Raw genomic sequence first — 23,987 nt, 5'->3', positions numbered from 1 at the left:
TCCCTAGTGACTTCCTTCATTTCATTTCCACTCCTTCTCCCTTTTCTCCTTTCTCATAACTCCCCCTAGTGACTCCCTTCATTTAATTTCCACTCTCTCTCCCTTTTTTCCTTTCTCATAACTCCCCCTAGTGCCTCCCTTTATTTCTTTTCCACTCCCTCTCCCTTTTTTCCTTTCTCATAACTCACCCTAGTGCCTCCCTTCATTTCTTTTCCACTCCCTCTCCCTTTTCCTTTCTCATAACTCACACTAGTGACTCCCTTCATTTAATTTCCACTCCCTCTCCCTTTTTCCTTTCTCATAACTCACACTAGTGACTCCCTTCATTTCATTTCCACTCCTTCTCCCTTTTTCCTTTCTCATAACTCACCCTAGTGCCTCCCTTCATTTCTTTTCCACCCTCTCTCCCTTTTTTCCTTTTTCATAACTCACCCTAGTGACTCCCTTCATTTCATTTCCACTCCCTCTCCCTTTTTTCCTTTCTCATAACTCCCCCTAGTGACTCCCTTCATTTCTTTTCCACTCCCTCTCCCTTTTTCCTTTCTCATAACTCACACTAGTGACTCCCTTCATTTAATTTCCACTCACCTGCCTTATTCCTTTCTCATAACTCACACTAGTGAATCCTTCATATAATTTCCACTCATTCTCTCTTTTCCTTTCTCTCATAACTCCCTAGTGCCTCCCTTCATTTCTTTTCCACCCTCTCTCCCTTTTTTCTTTTTTCATAACTCACACTAGTGACTCCCTTCAGTTCATTTCCACTCCCACTCCCTTTTAACTTTCTCATAACTCCCCCTAGTGCCTCCCTTCATTTCTTTTCCACCCTCTCTCCCTTTTTTCCTTTTTCATAACTCACCCTAGTGACTCCCTTCATTTCATTTCCACTCCCTCTCCCTTTTTTTCCTTTCTCATAACTCCCCCTAGTGCCTCCCTTCATTTCTTTTCCACTCCCTCTCCCTTTTTTCCTTTCTCATAACTCACCCTAGTGCCTCCCTTCATTTCTTTTCCACTCCCTCTCCCTTTTTTCCTTTCTCATAACTCAGCCTATTCACCTTTCACTGTTCTTCTCTCCTCTAATTCTCCTCCCTCTCACCTCATGAAACTTTGAGTGCATAAATCCCTGCACTCCAAATTATACTTATGTATGCCAAAATACTTATGTTTTAATTTAATTCAAAACTATGTTACACCTTCCTCATACGTTATTATTCTGTCTTCTATATTACTCTGTTTTAGTAGTTCTGAAAATTGCATTGTACTTGTTAACTTTCTTGGTATTAGCTTTCTAATAATTGTATATGGAGCTTTTCTCACAGGGCCTCATTTTGGCCCAATGGACTTTCCCAGCTAACAAACTGCAAATAAATAAATAAAATAAAATCTTAGAATTTGATTTGCTCAGTCTTTGAACTTTTAACTATTTTTTCATTTGAAACTTTTTTTTACATTAAAAATATGATAAAAATAAATTACTTCCTCTTTTGAGCTGAAAACTGTCCCACTTCCTCTCACCAACAACCACAGCAGCCATAGTTAAGGGCATCCTTTCTGCAGAGTTAGAATATGGTCTTCCTCTGTTTGCTATCACCTCATGCAAAAATACTACCCTTCAAACCATCTCTAATGAAATGTATTGGTTAATTGCTAACTCACTTGTTATGGTCAAAAATAACTTCATGCAACACAGTTCACAGATTAGAATGATATAATTTATTATGAAAGAACACTTGTACATAGGAGACTAAGCAATGAAGTTGTTGTCTCCTCAAACAAGGCAGTTTTAATCATTTTATACTATAAAAGCTTCTGGGCATAAGCCAATGAAAAATTAATTAATTCAACTTGAGAATTTACAGACCCTTTATCTGTGCTTTTCCTTGTTAGGCACAGAATCCAATCTCCCACGTTCGCAGAACTCAAGTTGGCACTATCACTGTTGACACTAGGAAGCAGAAAAACTTCAGCACATGCCTAAGGTGTCAGGTCCCATCTTGAAACAATATGGATTCTGCTTCTAAAGACAGAATAATATGAAAAACACTAAACATTTTCCCTTTTTACAAGTTTCCCTTCTCACCACCCATCTAGAGTACCACTTTCTATCTCTTAAAAAGGCTACATGGCTGCCAGTGAAAGAAGAGGTACACTTTGTTCTCCATCCCCTCACTTCACCATACTACTAGTACATACCTTACACTATAGACAACATAGCCAGTTCAACTAATGCCCAGTCCACCACATTTCAAAAACAAAACTTCACCAAACAGATCACAGCTTCTCTCTTCTTGCTCCAAGACTATGTTAGAGACTCTCTCCAAACCTTACAGACATCTCAGACTATGTCAACTTTAGACCACTTTTCTATGACTTCTTATTCAAAAAGAGTAGCTCTAAATGTATTGGTCATATCACATGAGTCCTTAGTTTCACTGATTTACTCCACAATTTAATATTGCCCCCTCTCTAACCCATTCTACATCTCAAGTAAATGATGACATTACTAACATATATCCTAATTTCTGCTTTTTTTCTGCAACTTACTCTCTAACCGCTACCCCTTTTGGATTTTAACCATTTAAATATATGTACATAGCCTTTTACTAAGTAGTCTTAGAGCAAATGTATTCATTTTAACTTAATTATATAGCTGTTTCAAATCTTATTGCTGTAACCTTTTGCCTTACTACACTTTGCATTGTGTTACTTATCTGTTGATTCTGGTGTTACTTTGCAAACTGGCGTGAGCCTGCAACTGGTCATATATGATGACTGCTCTACCTGAGTAATAAGTCAATCAAACAAAAAAAACAAGCATAATGCCTAACTAAATAAATAAATAAACAGCCCTACAGCAGACTTCAATGGTATCACTGCAGGTTATTTCAGTAGGCTTCACTGCATCTCTTCAGTTTATCCAAATTTACACTAAAGCTTAGCAATAAACTGTCATATAATAAGTTGAATTCAATACAAACTCTGAAACCACATACTCAAGATCATCATAATATGAACCATTGTAACACAAATAAGAACTTTTTCCTCCTGTACCCTATGAAATAGACTTGTTCCCAATCTTTTTTATTATTCATTTTCCAAACTTACTGCACTTTGCAGTAAGATTTATCACTGACAAGTAGTGTAAAGCCTGTGTTGCACTTCATCTTCCTTTTGCTTTCCTATTCTTACTTCAAGATAATTGTAACTTGGTGTAAGAGTGATCACTAACAGGTAGTATAAAACTTGTGTTACTCTTCCACACCATTTTGCTTTACTAGTCTTACTCCAAGGTTACTAATCTGATAGGATCATAGAATCATTGTCAATGAGGGACACAGTTGGAACCCCTGGGACAAATCTGTGGTTTCCCATCCACTCATCAAGGTTGCATGTGAAGATGGTCAGTGATGTACTTTGACATGTATGGGGAATCTGTTCCACAGATGGAGCAGCCTCTGGGAGACAAACCTGTCACTCCAGCAGGTTTTGTTAATGTCACATATTAGATTTAGGCCTTTCGATCGGGTAATGTGCAAGGAGTTAAACTTACAGATATGGAGCATCTTTGGTAGAGCAGGGTCTGAAATTGCCTTGTAGGTGAAAGCCAGATCACTTCTGAGCAATCTGTATGATACCAAGTAGAGTGATAGTTATTTGAGGCTATCCACATAGGACAGGTGATGGAAGCCATAGATCCTCTTTGTGAGGTATTTCTGTGGACTTTCCAATTGGTGCAGGTGTTTGGAGAGGTACATACCAAACGAGGCATTGTACGCAATTAATGGCCTAATGAGGGAGGAGTACAGAGAGGTAATAACCTCTTTTTTCTCTGGATGCAATCCCTTTACTTATGAGATGAACCAAGTAAAAGGCTTTTCTGATCACTGCCACTACATGATGGTTGAATGTGAGATTGCTGTCAATCTGTGTACCTGGGTCTCTTATCACAGGTTGTGTGTTTAGGGCATTGCTGTTGATGTGATAATCAGTAGGGGCCATGTTTTTGACAAATGGTATAATAATACATTTTTTTGCATTTAACTTAAGGCCATGACTTTGGCACCAGTCATTTGAGGCTGTGAGACCCTCTTGTAGTATGTTGACATCATTTGGGGAGTCAGTGACAGCACCCACCTTACAGTCATCCACAAACTTGGTCAGCCACAGGCCTTTTGTCTTTGCCTGGATGTCTGAAAAGTAGATGCCAAAGAGTAGGATTCCCAGGACAGATCCCTGAAGAAACACCACTAGTGACAGGTCTGCTGTTGGAGGTGGAGGCACCTATTTTGACCTTGTGGATCCTATCAGTGAGCCAGTTGGCCGCCCACCTGAAGAGACAGTATTTACACCAAGTTGAGTTAGCTTTCCGATGATGCCTGTCTGGGGGATTGTGTCAAAGGCTTTGGCCAAGTCAAGGTAAGCTGTATGTACTGACTTTCCCTCATCCAGTGCCTTGGTGACAGTCTCAAAAAAGTCAAACAGGTTCAACAGGCAAGATCTGCCCTTGACAATTCTGAACTGGGTGGGGTCAAGTGCTTAGAGATGGTAATGTAAAACCTGTGTTGCTCTTTCTACAGGAAGCTATGAGAACAGAGCACCTAGTAAGCAATAACATACAGGCAATATGATCTTGTTTATATATAAAAAACAGACTGATATTAGCACCTGCCATCTAGAGCTACTATAATATGAGCCTGGTTGTTCTGATCAGGTGATGTGAACCATTGCAGTAGCTGAAGAAGTATGGCCTCCTGACCTGCATCTATCAATCCAGTTGACATCCTTTTGTGCTCTACTTTTGATAGCACCCAGTGGGTTTATCTTTTTCTTTCAAACATTTCCTCACATTGAACCATGTCCTCCAAGGCAAAATTCTCATTAAGAACCTCCTGTGGACATAGCAGGATTTATTACAAGGCTTCCTAGGCACCTGCCTAAGGCATTGTGCAAGCAAGAGGGTGTGTTATCCATGCTGTCCATTACTATTTCACCTAAAGTCCGTATTTTATATTTCAAAACTGTCATGGAACAGATTAAAAATGCAGTTTTCTATTCAGACTGATGAGAAAACTAACAAAGAAGTGTAAAGCCTTTCTATTCATTAGCATAACTCCTCATCTACTTCTGCAAATATAGTAATATGATATGGTAGCCAACCCAAGTATTATTATTATGTAGTTTAAGCACTTGTGACTGATTGCCCTTTGGCAACTGACCTCTTTGCTTTTCCATCAATCTCTAGGCATATGACAAGAGACTACAAGGAGAAAGAGACATTTGATCTTTGGGGGGCAGTTTTCTCTTGCAGATATCTGATTTTTCTTACTTATTGTCAGTGGACCAAACATGTTTGTAGGCAGTGATAACAGTGGACACTTTCCATACATAAAACAGGGACCAGCACTTGACTCTGTGAAACACAACCGACCACAAACGAATTTACCTAGGTTTCATCTTTAATCAGACTTTTTCAGAATACAAGTAAAACCAAGTACAACCTTACACACTTAAATAGGAACAAAACATGACATCATTAATTAATTGATTAATTGACATTCAATTTACTTAAAGTGAACTAAACACAATAATACAATACTATAAAAAAGTACTGAATAATTGATCATATGCAGTACTAGTTTAAAAACAAACAATATATAAACATACATTAATAAATACAGTAATTATAACCCCTTTATCCAAGAATATGCCTTAATTTTAAAATAGGGGCAATGGTGATGTAATCATTAATGCCAGGGAATACCATGGAATTCAATTTCAATTGCTACCTCATTTCACTAATGTCAAGGTGAAGATCAAGGACCTTACCCTGTATATCCATAACCACTTGCTGAATTACACAAAATTTAAATGTATGCCCACTATTTGATTCAATGTGCCTATACAATGCATTGTTTTTTTCTTTAATCTTATATCTGACAGATGCTCTATAATATGGTCTCTAAGGGCTCTAGTAGTTTTGCCAACATAGTATGCTGGACATTGACCACATTGTGCTACATACACCATATTCTTGGTGTAACAGTCAAAATGTCCACTGAGCCTAATAGAAACACGAGCCACACTGAACTTAGAATTTGTAGGACATACCAAAGGACACACACTACATCTACCACATATAAAATTCCCAATGTGCCTCCCAGTGGATTTACAAACATAACCTCCCTTCTCTAACAATTGCTTGAATGATTTTGCCTTTCTAAATACACATCTAGGAGGACTACCTAACTTTTCCCATACTAACTTATTAAGTCTAAGTAACTTCCAATTGTTGAACACTAACTCCCTAATATCAGGTTCATCAAATGAATAAGTGGTAATGAAATAAATCCCACATTCCTGACTCTCCTTATCTGCATTATCCACAGCTACTTCACTAAATTCAAGTTTGTTGTTAACCATAAGGACGGTATCATCCGTACCTATCATTGGGGGCTCATTATTCAATCTCCCCTTTAATAATGACCAATATGTACCATTTACTCTCTTTCGCTTAACTTCATCTGCTATAACCTTACACATTCTCTCAGGATATCCTCTCCTTATGAACATGCCTATAATGAATTCTACCTCCCTCAAAAAATCCAACTCGCCACTAGTCATCTTTGCAGCCCTGACCATCTGACCTTTAACAATAACTTTTTTCTGGTGTTCAGGGTGCCAACTAGAATAACTAAGATACGAGTTTAAAAAGGTAGCTTTTCTATGAATAGCAGAGATAAAGGCATGCTCAATAGGATCAATTTTTAAATTAACATCAAGGTATGTGATTCCCTCTTTACTAAAGGCATGGGTAAACTTCAAAAAATATACTGTATTATTGATGTACTCAATAAAACAATTAACTTCTTCTACACTACCATCCCATACTATGAACAAATCATCCAAAAAATGGGTGTAGTGCCGAATTTTAGACTTAAACCTGCTTACAAAAACATATTCCTGCTCCCAAAATGACATGATGTAGCTTGCATAAATGGGGGCGCAAGCTGCCCCCATAGCAACGCCTGTGACCTGCTTGAAATATAATCCTTCAAAGAAGATGAAATTATTGTTTAATACTGTCTCCATTAAGGTTACAAGTAAATTAATACGATCCTGATCATATAACCCAGTTTTAAAAAGTTGCCGCTCCAACCATTCTAAACCAATGTCATTAGGTATAACAGAAAAAAGATTAACAACATCAATGGTAACCAAAATCGTATTATCACTAATTTCTACAGTCCTTAACTTTTCCAAAAACTGCCAAGAATCTTTGGTGATGTAATCAAATAACTTAATCCCTTTTTGTAGCTGACAATCCAAAAAATTACTTATAAAACAAGTCTTACTACGTTTACCGTCAACTATTGGCCTAAACTTAGCATTATCTAGCCCTTTATGTATCTTAGGGATTCCAAAGATGCTACTCAACACAGGATACTCATTATTAATATAAGAATACTCCAACTCATCAATTTGCCCTTGCGTTAGTAAATCCTCCACTAACAAATTCACTTTAGCATAAGCAATATTAACTTGATTTAAGCTACTTTCCTCATACGTGTCACTATTTAACATAATCAACATGTGATTAATGTAATCATTCCTATCCATGATCACTAAACCACTACCCTTGTCTGGCTTCATAAACCTAATAGACTGATCTCTAACCAATTCATTTAATAGGACATGTTCTTCCCTATTTGCCTTACTAAATGCCTCAAATCCACTTTCGGACATACTCCTATTAATATGTTCTCTTATATCAAGTTCGCAAATCTTTTCAAACAAGCCTACAGTATTATTGGAAGGAGGCATAAACTTACTAGGCTTTCTTAAAACGGCCCTTTGGCCGCAAGGAGTATCATGAAACATTAATTTCAAATTCATCTTCCTTGTTAATAACTTCAAATCAATCAAAATGTCACTTAAGTTACCTCTCACAAGTGGAACAAAGGTGGATCCCTTTGAAAGCAACTCAACATGTCGTGAATCAATAACCTTATTTCAATAGTTATAAACTTTATAATCACCATGGTTATTACTAACTACTAAAGCTATTTTCAATTGTTCCTCTGCAATTTGAATCAAGCATTCAATTCCCTCATCAATGCTTGATTCCACTGAAACCATGGATGATCCTATGCCTTTACAAGCAGAATCGATAATTACATCATTGTTTTCACATAAAAATAGAGGAGTCGAATAAATACTTAAATCAGCATTAGAATCAAACTCCTCACTCTAGGCAGAAAATATAAATGAGCCAAAACTCCCAACAGGTGCCTGACCTATACAGGAAATTATATTAGGTTCTAAATCAGTACTACTTAACCCTGTTGCCACAACGTCTTTTTCACAATGACTATTCATATTACTCTTTTTTCCAATGCTAAAACTCACTTTAGGCTCAACATTAATACTATGTAAATGTATACATTCACCACTGATATCAGGATCAACATGTTTCTCGCAAAATGTCACAGGGTTAACGACAACATCAGCATAATCTGTTGACTGTGGCTCTTCACTTGAAAGAGCATTCTTCCCAGCAGTATTCCCTTCAGTAACAACCGTGGGTGCATAAATGCATTCTCAAACAGAAGTAATATATTTTTCAGTATTTGCGTTGGAACCAACAGAATTTAAGCCAATGTTTGAAACAGCATTAGGCTCGATCAGCTCACCATCAATCAGGGAGACCGATGAACCAACTTTGAAATCCAATATTTCACTCAAGCAAAATGTCTCATTAAGTTTTGCAGATGTGCCACTAGATTGCATCATCTTATAAACATTTTCACCATGCACGTCTACATAAGCATTAATTCCTGTAGGTGTCATAATCCCAAACCCTTCATTCACATCATTAAACTGCTCAGATACAATACAAGCATCGAAATTGTTAAACATATAATCAGTGGAGTCCCCCATATACGCGTCACTGATTTCGTTATACTCCTGTTAATCAAAAGGCTCATGAAAGTGAAAGTCAATACCACTACCTTCTTTAAGAGAAGCCCCATTGGAAACGTCTACCCCATTTGCGCTGATAACAACATCAAAGGCGCAAAGGCCAGTCTCAACCAAAAAGGTGGAATCTCCACCATTACGCCCATCTGCATTGATAAAATCCTCTCCAAACCGAAAAACAGATTTAGCAGCATGATTGTCAGAGTGTTTTAAAAACTCAAAAACCTTACCTTCATTCGAAACTAGGCCATTGATAGTTACTTCCTCCATTCTGTCCGATTGCCATTGTACTGCTGCTGGGCATAAAACCTCCCTTTTGAACTTGCACCCTGCTTCTGAAAGTCGCTGACTTCGCCACCTGTTTGATGCTGATTTCCTTGACTCCGCCCCTTGATCCTCTCCGAATGCCTCGCACCTCCTTCTAAAGGGAATTCCTCCTCTGCCATTCGCGTATTTATACCACCAACCGTTGTCATCACTTCCTCTTCTCCATCCAGTTCAAGATTGGTTAAACGAACCCCCCCAGAACAGTTTCCTTCAGAAAGCAGATATACTTTATTGTATCTGTATTCATTGGTGTCACGCACGATTTTATGAGATTTTCTCTCATAAATAACAGCACAATGTGAATCAACACTGGCCAACAAGTTGCTATAATTAGTGAAATAATGTTCAAAGTTCAAATCGGTGGTAATATTTTCATTTTCACCTTCCAATTCAACCAGATACTTAGCTATTGACTGGTCATTATGCTTAATAATGATGTTCATAAGCTCGAACCCTGTTCTATCATATAGCTTATGAACCTCATCTATCATGTCTTTTTTACACTCTATCCCATTTGGATACTTCCAGGTACGTACTCCCCGAGGGACCAAGCCCAACTCAATGTTCTTTTGCAAATAGCAGTTTTCAATTTGTAACTTTTTCAAGGAAAACAGCTTCTTTTCAAACTCCTTTAAACGCTCTACTAGGGGCTTAAAAACAGCCCTCCCTGTGCTGAGCACTGCACCATTCTGCTGGAAGTTGTATTGATTTACCTTCCATCGCATAACATCCAATATTTCTGAATTTTCCACTCTATTTTTCTCTCCTATTAACGAATTTTGAGCCCCCACTACAGTATTCACCTCATGGAGGCTGGGACCAGAACATTCAGCCACCATACCTCTGGTAGCTACGGAACCAGGCGAAATACCTGTGGTCCCCAAGGAGTTACAAGAACCACGTCCACTCTGTTGTCTGTCCACTAATTGCTTAATTTGCACAGTGTGTTCAGCTAGCTGCTGGTTGATACGCTCCAACAGACCCAAAATGTCTGGTCCAGAACCACTACTCTCCATCACTTCAACAAAGAATAAGTCAACCAGAACATAAAACAGGGGCCAGCACTTGACTCTGTGAAACACAACCAACCACAAACAAATTTACCTAGGTTTCGTCTTTAATCAGACTTCTTCAGAATACAAGTAAAACCAAGTACAACCTTACACACTTAAATAGGAACAAAACATGACATCATTAATTAATTGATTAATTGACATTCAATTTACTTAAAGTGAACTAAACACAATAATACAATAGTATAAAAATGTACTGAATAATCGATCATATGCAGTACTAGTTTAAAAACAAACAATATATAAACATACATTAATAAATACAGTAATTATAACCCCTTTATCCAATAATATGCCTTAATTTTAAATTAAGGGCAATGGTGATGTAATCATTAATGCCAGGGAATACCATGGCATTCAATTTCAATTGCCACCTCATTTCACTAATGTCAAGGTGAAGATCAAGGACCTTACCCTGTATATCCATAACCACTTGTTGAATTACACAAAATTTAAATGTATGCCCACTATTTGATTCAATGTGCCTATACAATGCATTAGTTTTTTTCTTTAATCTTATATCTGACAGATGCTCTATAATACGGTCTCTAAGGGCTCTACTAGTTTTGCCAACATAGTATGCTGGACATTGACCACATTGTGCTACATACACCACATTCTTGGTGTAACAGTCAAAATGTCCACTGAGCCTAATAGAAACACCAGCCACACTGAACTTTGAATTTGTAGGACATACCAAAGGACACACACTACATCTACCACATTTAAAATTCCCAATGTGCCTCCCAGTGGATTTACAAACATTACCTCCCTTCTCTAACAATTGCTTGAATGATTTTGCCTTTCTAAATACACATCTAGGAGGACTACCTAACTTTTCCCATACTAACTTATCAAGTCTAAGTAACTTCCAATTATTGAACACTATATCCCTAATATAAGGTGCATCAAATGAATAAGTGGTAATGAAATAAATCCCACATTCCTGACTCTCCTTATCTGCATTATCCACAGCTACTTCACTAAATTCAAGTTTGTTGTTAACCATAAGGACGGTATCATCCGTACCTATCATTGGGGGCTCATTATTCAATCTCCCCTTTAATAATGACCACTATGTTCCATTAACTCTCTTTCGCTTAACTTCATCTGCTATAACCTTACACATTCTCTCAGGATATCCTCTCCTTATGAACATGCCCATAATTAATTCTACCTCCCTCAAAAAAATCCAACTCGCCACTAGTCATCCTGGCAGCCCTGACCATCTGACCTTTAACAATAGCTTTTTTCTGGTGTTCAGGGTGCCAACTAGAATAACTAAGGCACGAGTTTGAAAAGGTAGCTTTTCTATGAATAGCAGAGATAAAGGCATGCTCAGTAGGATCAGGAATGTCAGAGTCAGGAATGTGGGATTTATTTCATTACCACTTATTCATTTGATGCACCTTATATTAGGGATATAGTGTTCAACAATTGGAAGTTACTTAGACTTAATAAGTTAGTATGGGAAAAGTTAGGTAGTCCTCCTAGATGTGTATTTAGAAAGGCAAATTCATTCAAGCAATTGTTAGAGAAGGGAGGTAATGTTTGTAAATCCACTGGGAGGCACATTGGGAATTTTATATGTGGTAGATGTAGTGTGTGTCCTTTGGTATGTCCTACAAATTCTAAGTTCAGTGTGGCTGGTGTTTCTATTATGCTCAGTGGACATTTTGACTGTTACACCAAGACTGTTACAGCCAAACCCCTACTCCAGACTACTTGTTTCAACTATTCCCTTGTCCTCCTCAACAAGTTTCAGCCTAGCGATCTACCTTGGTAGAATCCCTGGTACACTCTAGCATCTGTCCACTAGGTGGCTCCCTAGCCCCACCACTCTTGCTTCTCACATCTATTACCTTAAAGTCTACTTTAAACATGTTCTAACTTTCCTGCTTTCTTTTTTCTCCTTTCTCTTTAACATCTTAAGTAACACTATCCTATTAAACCCATTGGCCCTTGTACTTACCTCTCCATACAATAGTCCACTGATAGGTTCTCGCTCTGCCTCCCTTGGCTCTTATTCCTGCTGCTACCTACGTGCTTACTCTTTTTTCTTTTACCCTCCCTATTTCCCTATCTGTTTGACTCTGTCAATAGGTGCTATACCTCAGCTTCTACTACTCTGACCTAACTTACCTCTCCTATACTTCCTCTATCCACTCACATACACAGTCTATACTGACTTTTGATCTCCTGGTCTGTACCTGACTACACCATCCCAGCTCCTCCCCCCGTCTACCTTACTCCCTCCCAGAGGTTATAAATCCTCCCTGTCCCATGACGCCATCTTAATGTAACTCTGCCCCCTTGGCTGCTGAGTATCCTCGTGCTGCATCGGCAACTATAGCAAGGTAATGAACTGTCTCTGTTTATGAAATGAATCACATTCTGCTTTACAATAATGGAAAGTTCATATTGAGATTATTAGGATACTCCTGTTTTGTCTGTTACAATGTTTCATCTTACTAACTAATAAGTTATTAGACGTTAGAGAAAGCGAAATTACTTATACTGTGTCAATGCTGAATGGTTTTGATAGATTAGCCTTATTGTGGCCAAGCGGACACTCGCTAGTAAGTTATTAGATATTAGAGAAAGCGAAATTACTTATACTGTGTCAACGCCGAATGGTTTTGGTAGATTAGCCTTATTGTGGCCAAGCGGACACTCGCTAATAAGTTATTAGACGTTAGAGAAAGCGACATTACTTATACTGTGTCAACGCTGAATGGTTTTGGTAGATTAGCCTTATTGTGGCCAAGCGGACACTCGCTAATGCTTACAAACTCCTGTTAGTAATGCATTTATTTCCTCATGTGCGCTGACGTGTTCTCCTAAGATTACGTGCTGTAACGCTATGTACCATAGAGCAGTAATTAATGTACTTTAATATGATGGTTAAGAGTTACTAAATTGAAAGGTGCTCACTAATCCCATTTCACCACTCACCAGTATTGCCTCTATCGTTGTGCGTTTTAATGGTCTTAGCACTAACGCCGAATTGTCGGCAGTGAAATGCTATCTTCTCAAAACCAGCACCAAAGTGCTGAACAGCTTAACTTTTTGACGCCAACCCTTGTACTAGTGCTGGCTAAGTGTTGATGTGGATTACTGGCACACTAGCCTAGTATATCCTCTGCGCAAATCCATATATATTGGCCTGCTGAGTGAACAGCGCTTTTTTACACACGATACCATTTAATCTGCCTAACAGATACTTAAAGTCAAGGAACATACTTTGTTCTTGTTGGCGTGCTGGTACAAGCGCTGACCAAGCGTTCCTGTAAATAACTGTCGTGCTAGCCTAGTATATCCTTTGGTTTATGTACATAACTGTCGTACTAGCCTAGTATATCTTTTGGTGCAAATCCATATACACTGTGTCCAGCTGAGCGACTAGCGCTTATCACATACACAACAACAAAAAGGTTGTTCGATAAGATACCTATCACATATTGTACTGCCTCTTAGAGTATTAACTGTTTATTTTTCACTGTAATAAACACTGCATAACCTAATGTTTTGTATGATTAGCTAGTGTTAATCTGTATCTGCCCAGTGTATGCTACAGTAAGGATAAATGCGTTCACATTTTATTTTTTCTTTACCTAAGTGTAACCAAGTGGTATAAGTATAAATTGCTTCCTTTTCTCATCTCTTTAAGATGTATTGCATATGTTAATTGCTATTCATTGATACCTCCTTACATTTATTTGTTAAAGTTAGCTATTGTGCTTCTGTACTGCCTATTAAAGTGCAATCTCTCTCTCTCCTATTCTCCAGCCTTTACCCTGAAATACCTCCTTGTGACTACGCCTGGCCTGGATACCTAGACCCAAATAATATAGAAAAGTTCTACTGCCATATCCCTTGTTTATGAAAAGACCTACATTGTCACAGAAGGAATTAAGAAAGTATGTACAACCACTGCTACATTTCTGTAATACTGTATTAAAAGCCCTGCTAGGTTCTGTATGCTCCCTTGCCAGGACAGCTCAGCAGCCAAACCCCTACTCCAGACTACTTTTTTCAACTATTCCCTTGTCCTCCTCAACAAGTTTCAGCCTAGCGATCTACCTTGGTAGAATCCCTGGTACACTCTAGCATCTGTCCACTAGGTGGCTCCCTAGCCCCACCACTCTTGCTTCTCACATCTATTACCTTAAAGTCTACTTTAAACATGTTCTAACTTTCTTGCTTTCTTTTTTCTCCTTTCTCTTTAACATCTTAAGTAACACTATCCTATTAAACCCATTGGCCCTTGTACTTACCTCTCCATACAATAGTCCACTGATAGGTTCTAGCTCTGCCTCCCTTGGCTCTTCCCGCTCCGTTCGCCCTGCGGGCTCACTCCGCTCCCTTACCCTGCCCCCTATTCCCACCCACCCCCACTACATCTACATTTATACCTACCCAACCACACCCACTAGAACTCCTAACTAATTATATTCCACAACTTTCTCAAATTCCTCTCCCCTATCCCACCCATAGACATTCATCTCTCCACCCACTAGTACACCCTATCTAAGCAATCAATCTTCACTGCCCAACCCACATCCTCTACCTAACCTATCTAATCCACTACTCCTCAACATACTCCCCACAGTCAAATCCTAAGGCCTACCTACTCCCCAATCCTACTATAAAAAGGCTTACTAACCTACAGCATAGTAACTACTAACATCCCCTCACTTTTCACTTTAAATAACCTCCTACACTATGTTCCCAAAACCCTTAACCTACACCCCACTACTATTATTTCTCCTCAACCTATCCTACACTACTACCTCACTCAACCCACACATACTAACCATACTCAAGCCTTCCACATAACTACTGACTTCAACACATTTCCATCAAAACCTCACATCACAATATTTCCCCATCTCTATCCTATAAAAATTCAACTATTCTTTACTTTTAAACTCATTAACCCCCACAAACACTCATCCACAACAGCAGCTAACCCATACCTTACCAATGCATTAAAGTTCAACCCAGACTTTACCAATTCATTAAAGTACAACCCATACTCTAAGCAATCCAAACACCTAACCAATATTATTCTATATCTAATTACTACCCTATTATCAGGAGACATACATCCCAACCCTGGCCCTCAAACCCTCCAACATAGACAAGTCTATACTTATTGCCTCCCTAAACTCTCAAAGCATAGTAAACAAAATCCCAAGCCTCCATGCCTGGCTCTCACACAACAAACCCAACATTTTATCTATATCTGAAACATGGCTAAAGTCTCACATAAAGACCATGAAATAACACCACCAAACTACTCTATCATCCGAAAAGACAGATCCCACAAAAAAGGTGGTGGTGTTGCTCTTCTGTATTCATCCTCCCTGTCAGTCACCCCTTATAACAAGCCTATTCCCAAATTCAATAATGCAGAAATACTCTTGACAAAATTTCAACTTAATAAACACAAACACATAGTAATAGTCTCCATCTACATCCCCCCTGGAGACAATATTACTACATTAGAAAATATACTCTTCTGGCTCTCCACTAATATTAACAATGAAATAATAATCCCAGGAGATACTAACATAAACTGGTCCTCCATTCAGTCAAACACAAGTCCACTTAACATAAACCTTTACAACTTCTCACAGCTAATTAATTCCACAACCCGCCCCTCTAAAACTCTATCTTCAGGTAGCATTCTAGACTGGATCTTAGTCTCTCACCCTCATTACTTCTCTGACAGTGGTACACTTCCAGACTCCCTCAGTAATCACCTGCCCACCTTTGCACACCGACTCCCTACACCTTTACTAAGAACACATAACTATATTACCATACGCAATCAAAAAAAAATTAAACCAACAGCTTTCAATGACTGTAAAAGCAATCAACTGGGATATTCTAAAAACTCTAACCCTAGATGATGCAGTAGCTCACTTCAACACAACCTTTTTAAATATCCTAGATCACTATGCTCCCCTAAGCTCCAAAAGAATAAAACTAAAAGCTACCCCTTGGCTAACCAAAACTGCTCTAGCAGCTATGAAACACAGAGATAAAGTCTAGGCACTTTACCATAAAAATAAATCTCCCCTCTCCCATCTCGAATTCAAAACACTCAGAAATAAAGTAAAAAAGCTCATTATTGCTGATCGACAAAACTATTTCTCCAAACTTCAAAACAATAATAAAACAAACCCTCAGAAGTTCTGGAAAGGAATATCTACCCTTATCAATCCTGGCAACTTACTCAACCCCACTCCTGACCCCAATGCTTCTGACAAGGACTTAGCTACACAATTTAACTAATTTTTCATAGATTCCATCTCCAAACTAACATCTTCATTCTCCAATACCTCTCCATCCTCCACTTCTCTCACCAGCACTCCTCCCTACTCCTCCATCTCTACTACCACTCCCTCTCCATCTCTGTCACCCCCTCTTCACACACCTCCTCCCCACTCCTCCATCTCTACTACCACTCCCTCTCCATCTCTGTCACCCCCTCTTCACACACCTCTATCACTAAAACCAATTCCGACATCCACAATAAAAAAACTTTTACAAAAACTTAAACCATGCTCCAATGCCCCTGACAACATTCCTTCTTACTTCCTCAGCATTTCTGCTGAGGCCATAGCCTACCCCATCAGTATACTAATCAACCGCTCTATCCAAGAAAGCATGGTACCCCAAATCTGGAAAAGGCTTACATCATACCTTTACACAAAGGTGGCAATAACAACAATATTGCAAACTTCCGCCCCATAGCTATCTTACCCCCATCTCTAAACTCCTAGAAAAGTGTATCCATTTACAGCTACTACCTTACCTCTTAGGCAATAATCTGCTCACTCCAACTCAGCACGGTTTTAGACCCGGTCACAGCACTATGTCAGCCCTCCTCTCCTTCCTAGAAACTGTAAATAAAGCTCGGGACTCAGGTCATATTGTCTCTACCCTCTTACTTGATCTTTCAAAGGCCTTTGACACTATCTCTCACAAGCTCCTTCTAACCAAACTCTCTCAACTCAACTTATCTCCTTCCTCACTGTCCTGGTTCTCTAGCTACTTATCAAATAGATATCAAGCAGTTAAATGGAAAAAGGCCACATCCTCTTTTCTAATCACCCCAACTGGAGTTCCCCAGGGCTCCATACTGGGTTCTCTGCTATTTAATATATTCATTAACGACTTCCACAACTCTATTCCATTCTCCAGCGTTATCCAATACGCAGATGATTCAACTATCATCTGCACTGCTACATCCTTCCCATTACTACAAAAGCTTACACAAGATGCCTTCTCTTCCACTGAACTCTGGATGAAAGATAACCACCTTGTTCTTAATGCCTCTAAAACCAAACTAATGGTATTTACCCCTCTAAACACATCTCTATCAGTACTAATTCTCTATTAATTAACAGCCACAACAACACATCCCTGGAATTGGTGTCCAATGCTAAATTACTTGGTGTTCAAATAGACAGTCACCTTAAATTCAACTCTCACATTCAACTCAACATAAAAAAAAACACATCAAAAACTAGGCATGCTATACCGACACAATCGCTACCTTACACCCTCCACTAAAATCACTCTCTCTACCTCATTCCTCATCCCCTCTCTTCTCTACGGAGCCCCACTCCTAACCAACATCCAATCTTCCCTTAAAACAAAACTTTCCTCCTGTTACAATAAAATTGCTAAATTCGCTACCAGCCATAAATCTTCTACCCACCATTGCTCTTCACTCCATAACTTAAAATGGCTTGAACTTCCTAACCAACTTATCTATTCTCAACTTACTCTTGCTCATAAGCTCATTTTCAAACCTGACCTCTGTCCATCTCTTTCTTCTGCATTTAAATTTCACCTTCCCAGCAGGGTACTTAGATCTAACAACCAATATCTAATTGAATTGTATAAGCCAAATCGTCCCCCTGGTAAAAATCTCCTAAACTTTAGCTTTGCACGACTCTGGAACTCCCTACCTCCTGCCATTCGCACCACTTTCAACCACCTTACATTCAAAAAATCTCTTCACTCTCATCTACTTTCCCAGTGGGAATGCTCATGCTCACATCCTTCATGATCCATACTGACTTGACACTTTCCACTTTCCTCCTAAAAAAAAAAAAAAAAATTTTGTACACTACATTGTCTGCTCTGTTGCAGTTGTTTCTTACTTTCTAAATTGAAATGATTACCTTCTCTAGCCTGTATCATCTAAAATGTTTACCACCAGTTATTCTTCCTAAAAGTGTTTGCTCTAACTGTAATGTGAACAGTACTCTGTCTACCACATATTGTATACTATATTTGTAAAATTCTTGTAATTATTGTAATATGGATGTAAATCCTACTGTAACCTTATTTGGAGCTTTTCTCCCCAGGACTCCATTAAAAATGGGTTCATTTGGCCCAATGGATTATCCTGGTAAACCAACTGCAAATAAATAAAATAAATAAAATATGGTGTATGTAGCACAATGTGGTCAATGTCCAGCATACTATGTTGGCAAAACTAGTAGAGCCCTTAGAGACCGTATTATAGAGCATCTGTCAGATATAAGATTAAAGAAAAAAACTAATGCATTGTATAGGCACATTGAATCAAATAGTGGGCATACTTTTAAATTTTGTGTAATTCAACACGTTGTTATGGATATACAGGGTAAGGTCCTTGATCTTCACCTTGACATTAGTGAAATGAGGTAGCAATTGAAATTGAATGCCATGGTATTCCCTGGCATTAATGATTACATCACCATTGCCCCTATTTTAAAATTAAGGCATATTCTTGTATAAAGGGGTTATAATTACTGTATTTATTAATGTATGTTTATATATTGTTTGTTTTTAAACTAGTACTGCATATGATCGATTATTCAGTACTTTTTTATAGTATTGTATTAGTGTGTTCAGTTCACTTAAGTAAATTGAATATCAATTAATCAATTAATTAATGATGTCATGTTTTGTTCCTATTTAAGTGTGTAAGGTTGTACTTGGTTTTACTTGTATTCTGAAGAAGTCTGATTAAAGACGAAACCTAGGTAAATTTGTTTGTGGTTGGTTGTGTTTCACAGAGACAAGTGCTGGTCCCTGTTTTATGTTCTGGTTGACTTGTTCTTTGTTGAAGTGATGGAGAGTAGTGGTTCTGGACCAGACATTTTGGGTCTGTTGGAGCATATCAACCAGCAGCTAGCTGAACACACTGTGCAAATTAAGCAATTAGTGGACAGACAACAGAGTGGACATGGTTCTTGTAACTCCTTGGGGACCACAGGTATTTCGCCTGGTTCCGTAGCTACCAGAGGTATGGTGGCTAGAGGTTCTGGTCCCAGCCTCCCTGAGGTGAATACTGCAGTGGGGGCTCAAAATTCGTTAATAGGAGAGAAAAATAGAGTGGAAAATTCAGAAAAATTGGATGTTATGTGATGGAAGGTAAATCAATACAACTTCCAGCAGAATGGTGCAGTGCTCAACACAGGGAGGGCTATTTTTAAGCCCCTAGTAGAGCGTTTAAAGGAGTTTGAAAAGAAGCTGTTTTCCTTGAAAAAGTTACAAATTGAAAACTGCTATTTGCAAAAGAACATTAATTTGGGCTTGGTCCCTCGGGGATTACATGCCTGGAAGTATCCAAATGGGATCGAGGGTAAAAAAGACATGATAGATGAGGTTCATAAGCTATATGATGGAACAGGGTTCGAGCTTATGAACATCATTATTAAGCATAATGACCAGTCAATAGCTAAGTATCTGGTTGAAATGGAGGGTGAAAATGAAAATATTACCACCGATTTGAACTTTGAACATTATTTCACTAATTATAGCAACTTGTTGGCCAGTGTTGATTCACATTGTGCTGTTATTTATGAGAGGAAATCTCATAAAATCGTGCGTGACACCAATGAATATAGATACAATAAAGTATATCCGCTTTCTGAAGGAAACTATTCTGGGAGGGTTCGTTTAACCAATCATGAACTGGATGTAGAAGAGGAAGTGACGACAACGGTTGGTGGTATAAATACGCGAATGGCAGAGGAGGAATTCCCTTTAGAAGGAGGTCCAAGGCGTTCGGAGAGAATCAAGGGGCGGAGTCAAGGAAATCAGCGTCAAGGAGGTGGTGAAGTCAGTGACTTTCAGAAGCAGGGTGCAAGTTCAAAAGGGAGGTTTTATGCCCAGCAGCAGAACAATGACAAACGGACAGAATGGAGGAGGTAACTATCAATGGCCTAGTTTCGAATGAAGGTGAGGTTTTGAGTTTTTAAAACACTCTGACAATCACGCTGCTAAATCTATTTTTCGGTTTGGAGAGGATTTTATCAATGCAGATGGGCGTAATGGTGGCGATTCCACCTTTTTGGTTGAGACTGGCCTTTGCGCCTTTGATGTTGTTATCAGCGCAAATGGGGTAGACGTTTCCAATGGGGCTTCTCTTAAAGAAGGTAGTGGTATTGACTTTCGCTTTCATTAGCCTTTTGATGAACATGAGTATAACGAAATCAGCGACGCGTATATGGGAGACTCCACTGACTATATGTTTAACAAATTCGATGTTTGTATTGTATCTGAGCAGTTTAATGATGTGAATGAAGGGTTTGGAGTTATGACACCTACAGGAATTAATGCTTATGTAGACATGCATGGTGAAAATGTTTATAAGATGATGCAATCTAGTGGCACATCTGCAAAACTTAATGAGACATTTTGCTTGAGTGAAATATTGGATTTCAAAGTTGGTTCATCGGTCTCCCTGATTGAAGGTGAGCTGATTGAGCCTAATGCTGTTTCAAACATTGGCTTAAATTCTGCTGGTTCCAACGCAAATACTGAAAAATATATTACTTCTGTTTGGGAATGCATTTATGCACCCACGGTTGTTACTGAAGGGAATACTGGTGGGAAGAATGCTCTTTCAAGTGAAGAGCCACAGTCAACAGATCATGCTGATGTTGTCGTTAACCCTGTGACATTTTGCGAGAAACATGTTGATCCTGATATCAGTGGTGAATGTATACATTTACATAGTATTAATGTTGAGCCTAAAGTGAGTTTTAGCATTGGAAAAAAAGAGTAATATGAATAGTCATTGTGAAAAAGACGTTGTGGCAACAGGGTTAAGTAGTACTGATTTAGAACCTAATATAATTTCCTGTATAGGTCAGGCACCTGTTGTGAGTTTTGGCTCATTTGTATTTTCTGCCTAGAGTGAGGAGTTTGATTCTAATGCTGATTTAAGTATTTATTCGACTCCTCTATTTTTATGTGAAAACAATGATGTAATTATCGATTCTGCTTGTAAAGGCATAGAATCATCCATGGTTTCAGTGGAATCAAGCATTGATGAGGGAATTGAATGCTTGATTCAAATTGCAGAGGAACAATTGAAAATGGCTAATGGAGGGTGTATTAGTAACCCTTTAGTAGTTAGTAATAACCATGGTGATTATAAAGTTTATAACTATTGAAATAAGGTTATTGATTCACGACATGTTGAGTTGCTTTCAAAGGGATCCACCTTTGTTCCACTTGTCAGAGGTAACTTAAGTGACATTTTGATTGATTTGAAGTTATTGACAAGGAAGATGAATTTGAAATTAATGTTTCATGATACTCCTGGCGGCCAAAGGGCCGTTTTAAGAAAGCCTAGTAAGTTTATGCCTCCTTCCAATAATACTGCAGGCTTGTTTGAAAAGATTTGCGAACTTGATATACGAGAACATATTAATAGGAGTACGTCCGAAAGTGGATTTGAGGCATTTAGTAAGGCAAATAATTTAACTAGGGAAGAACATGTCCTATTAAATGAATTGGTTAGAGATCAGTCTATTAGGTTTATGAAGCCAGACAAGGGTAGTGGTTTAGTGATCATGGATAGGAATGATTACATTAATCACATGTTGATTATGTTAAATAGTGACACGTATGAGGAAAGTAGTTTAAATCAAGTTAATATTGCTTATGCTAAAGTGAATTTGTTAGTGGAGGATTTACTAACGCAAGGGCAAATTGATGAGTTGGAGTATTCTTATATTAATAATGAGTATCCTGTGGTGAGTAGCATCTTTGGAATCCCTAAGATACATAAAGGGCTGGATAACGTTAAGTTTAGGCCTATAGTTGACGGTAAACGTAGTAAGACTTGTTTTATAAGTACATTTTTGGATTGTCAGCTACAAAAGGGATTAAGTTATTTGATTACATCACCAAAGATTCTTGGCAGTTTTTGGAAAAGTTAAGGACTGTAGAAATTAGTGATAATACGATTTTGGTTACCATTGATGTTGTTAATCTTTTTTCTGTTATACCTAATGACATTGGTTTAGAATGGTTGGAGCGGCAACTTTTTAAAACTGGGTTATATGATCAGGATCATATTAATTTACTTGTAACCTTAATGGAGACAGTATTAAACAATAATTTCATCTTCTTTGAAGGATTATATTTCAAGCAGGTCACAGGCGTTGCTATGGGGGCGGCTTGCATCCCCATTTATGCAAACTACATCATGTCATTTTGGGAGCAGGAATATATTTTAAGCAGGTTTAAGTTTAAAATTCGGCACTACACCCGTTTTTTGGATGATTTGTTCATAGTATGGGATGGTAGTGTAGAAGAAGTTAATTGTTTTATTGAGTACATCAATAATACAGTATATTTTTTTAAGTTTACCCATGCCTTTAGTAAAGAGGGAATCACATACCTTGATGTTAATTTAAAAATTGATCCTATTGAACATGCCTTTATCTCTGCTATTCATAGAAAAGCTACCTTTTCAAACTCGTATCTTAGTTATTCTAGTTGGCACCCTGAACACCAGAAAAAAGTTATTGTTAAAGGTCAGATGGTCAGCACTGCCAGGATGACTAGTGGCGAGTTGGATTTTTTGAGGGAGGTAGAATTCATTATGGGCATGTTCATAAGGAGAGGATATCCTGAGAGAATGTGTAAGGTTATAGCAGATGAAGTTAAGCGAAAGAGAGTAAATGGTACATATTGGTCATTATTAAAGGGGAGATTAAATAATGAGCCCCCAATTATAGGTACAGATGATACCGTCCTATTGGTTAACAACAAACTTGAATTTAGTGAAGTAGCTGTGGATAATGCAGATAAGGAGAGTCAGGAATGTGGGATTTATATCATTACCACTTATTCATTTGATGCACCTTATATTAGGGATATAGTGTTCAACAATTGGAAGTTACTTAGACTTAATAAGTTAGTATGGGAAAAGTTAGGTAGTCCTCCTAGATGTGTATTTAGAAAGGCAAAATCATTCAAGCAATTGTTAGAGAAGGGAGGTAATGTTTGTTAAATCCACTGGGAGGCACATTGGGAATTTTATATGTGGTAGATGTAGTGTGTGTCCTTTGGTATGTCCTACAAATTCTAAGTTCAGTGTGGCTGGTGTTTCTATTAGGCTCAGTGGGCATTTTGACTGTTACACCAAGAATGTGGTGTATGTAGCACAATGTGGCCAATGTCCAGCATACTATGTTGGCAAAACCAGCAGAGCCCTTAGAGACCGTATTATAGAGCATCTGTCAGATATAAGATTAAAGAAAAAAACTAATGCATTGTATAGGCACATTGAATCAAATA

This window comes from Protopterus annectens, chromosome 2.part2 (assembly GCF_019279795.1).
Source record: "Protopterus annectens isolate FY-2018-M chromosome 2.part2, PAN1.0, whole genome shotgun sequence".
NCBI lineage: Eukaryota > Metazoa > Chordata > Ceratodontiformes > Protopteridae > Protopterus > Protopterus annectens.
Note: the sequence above shows the minus strand (reverse complement) of the source record.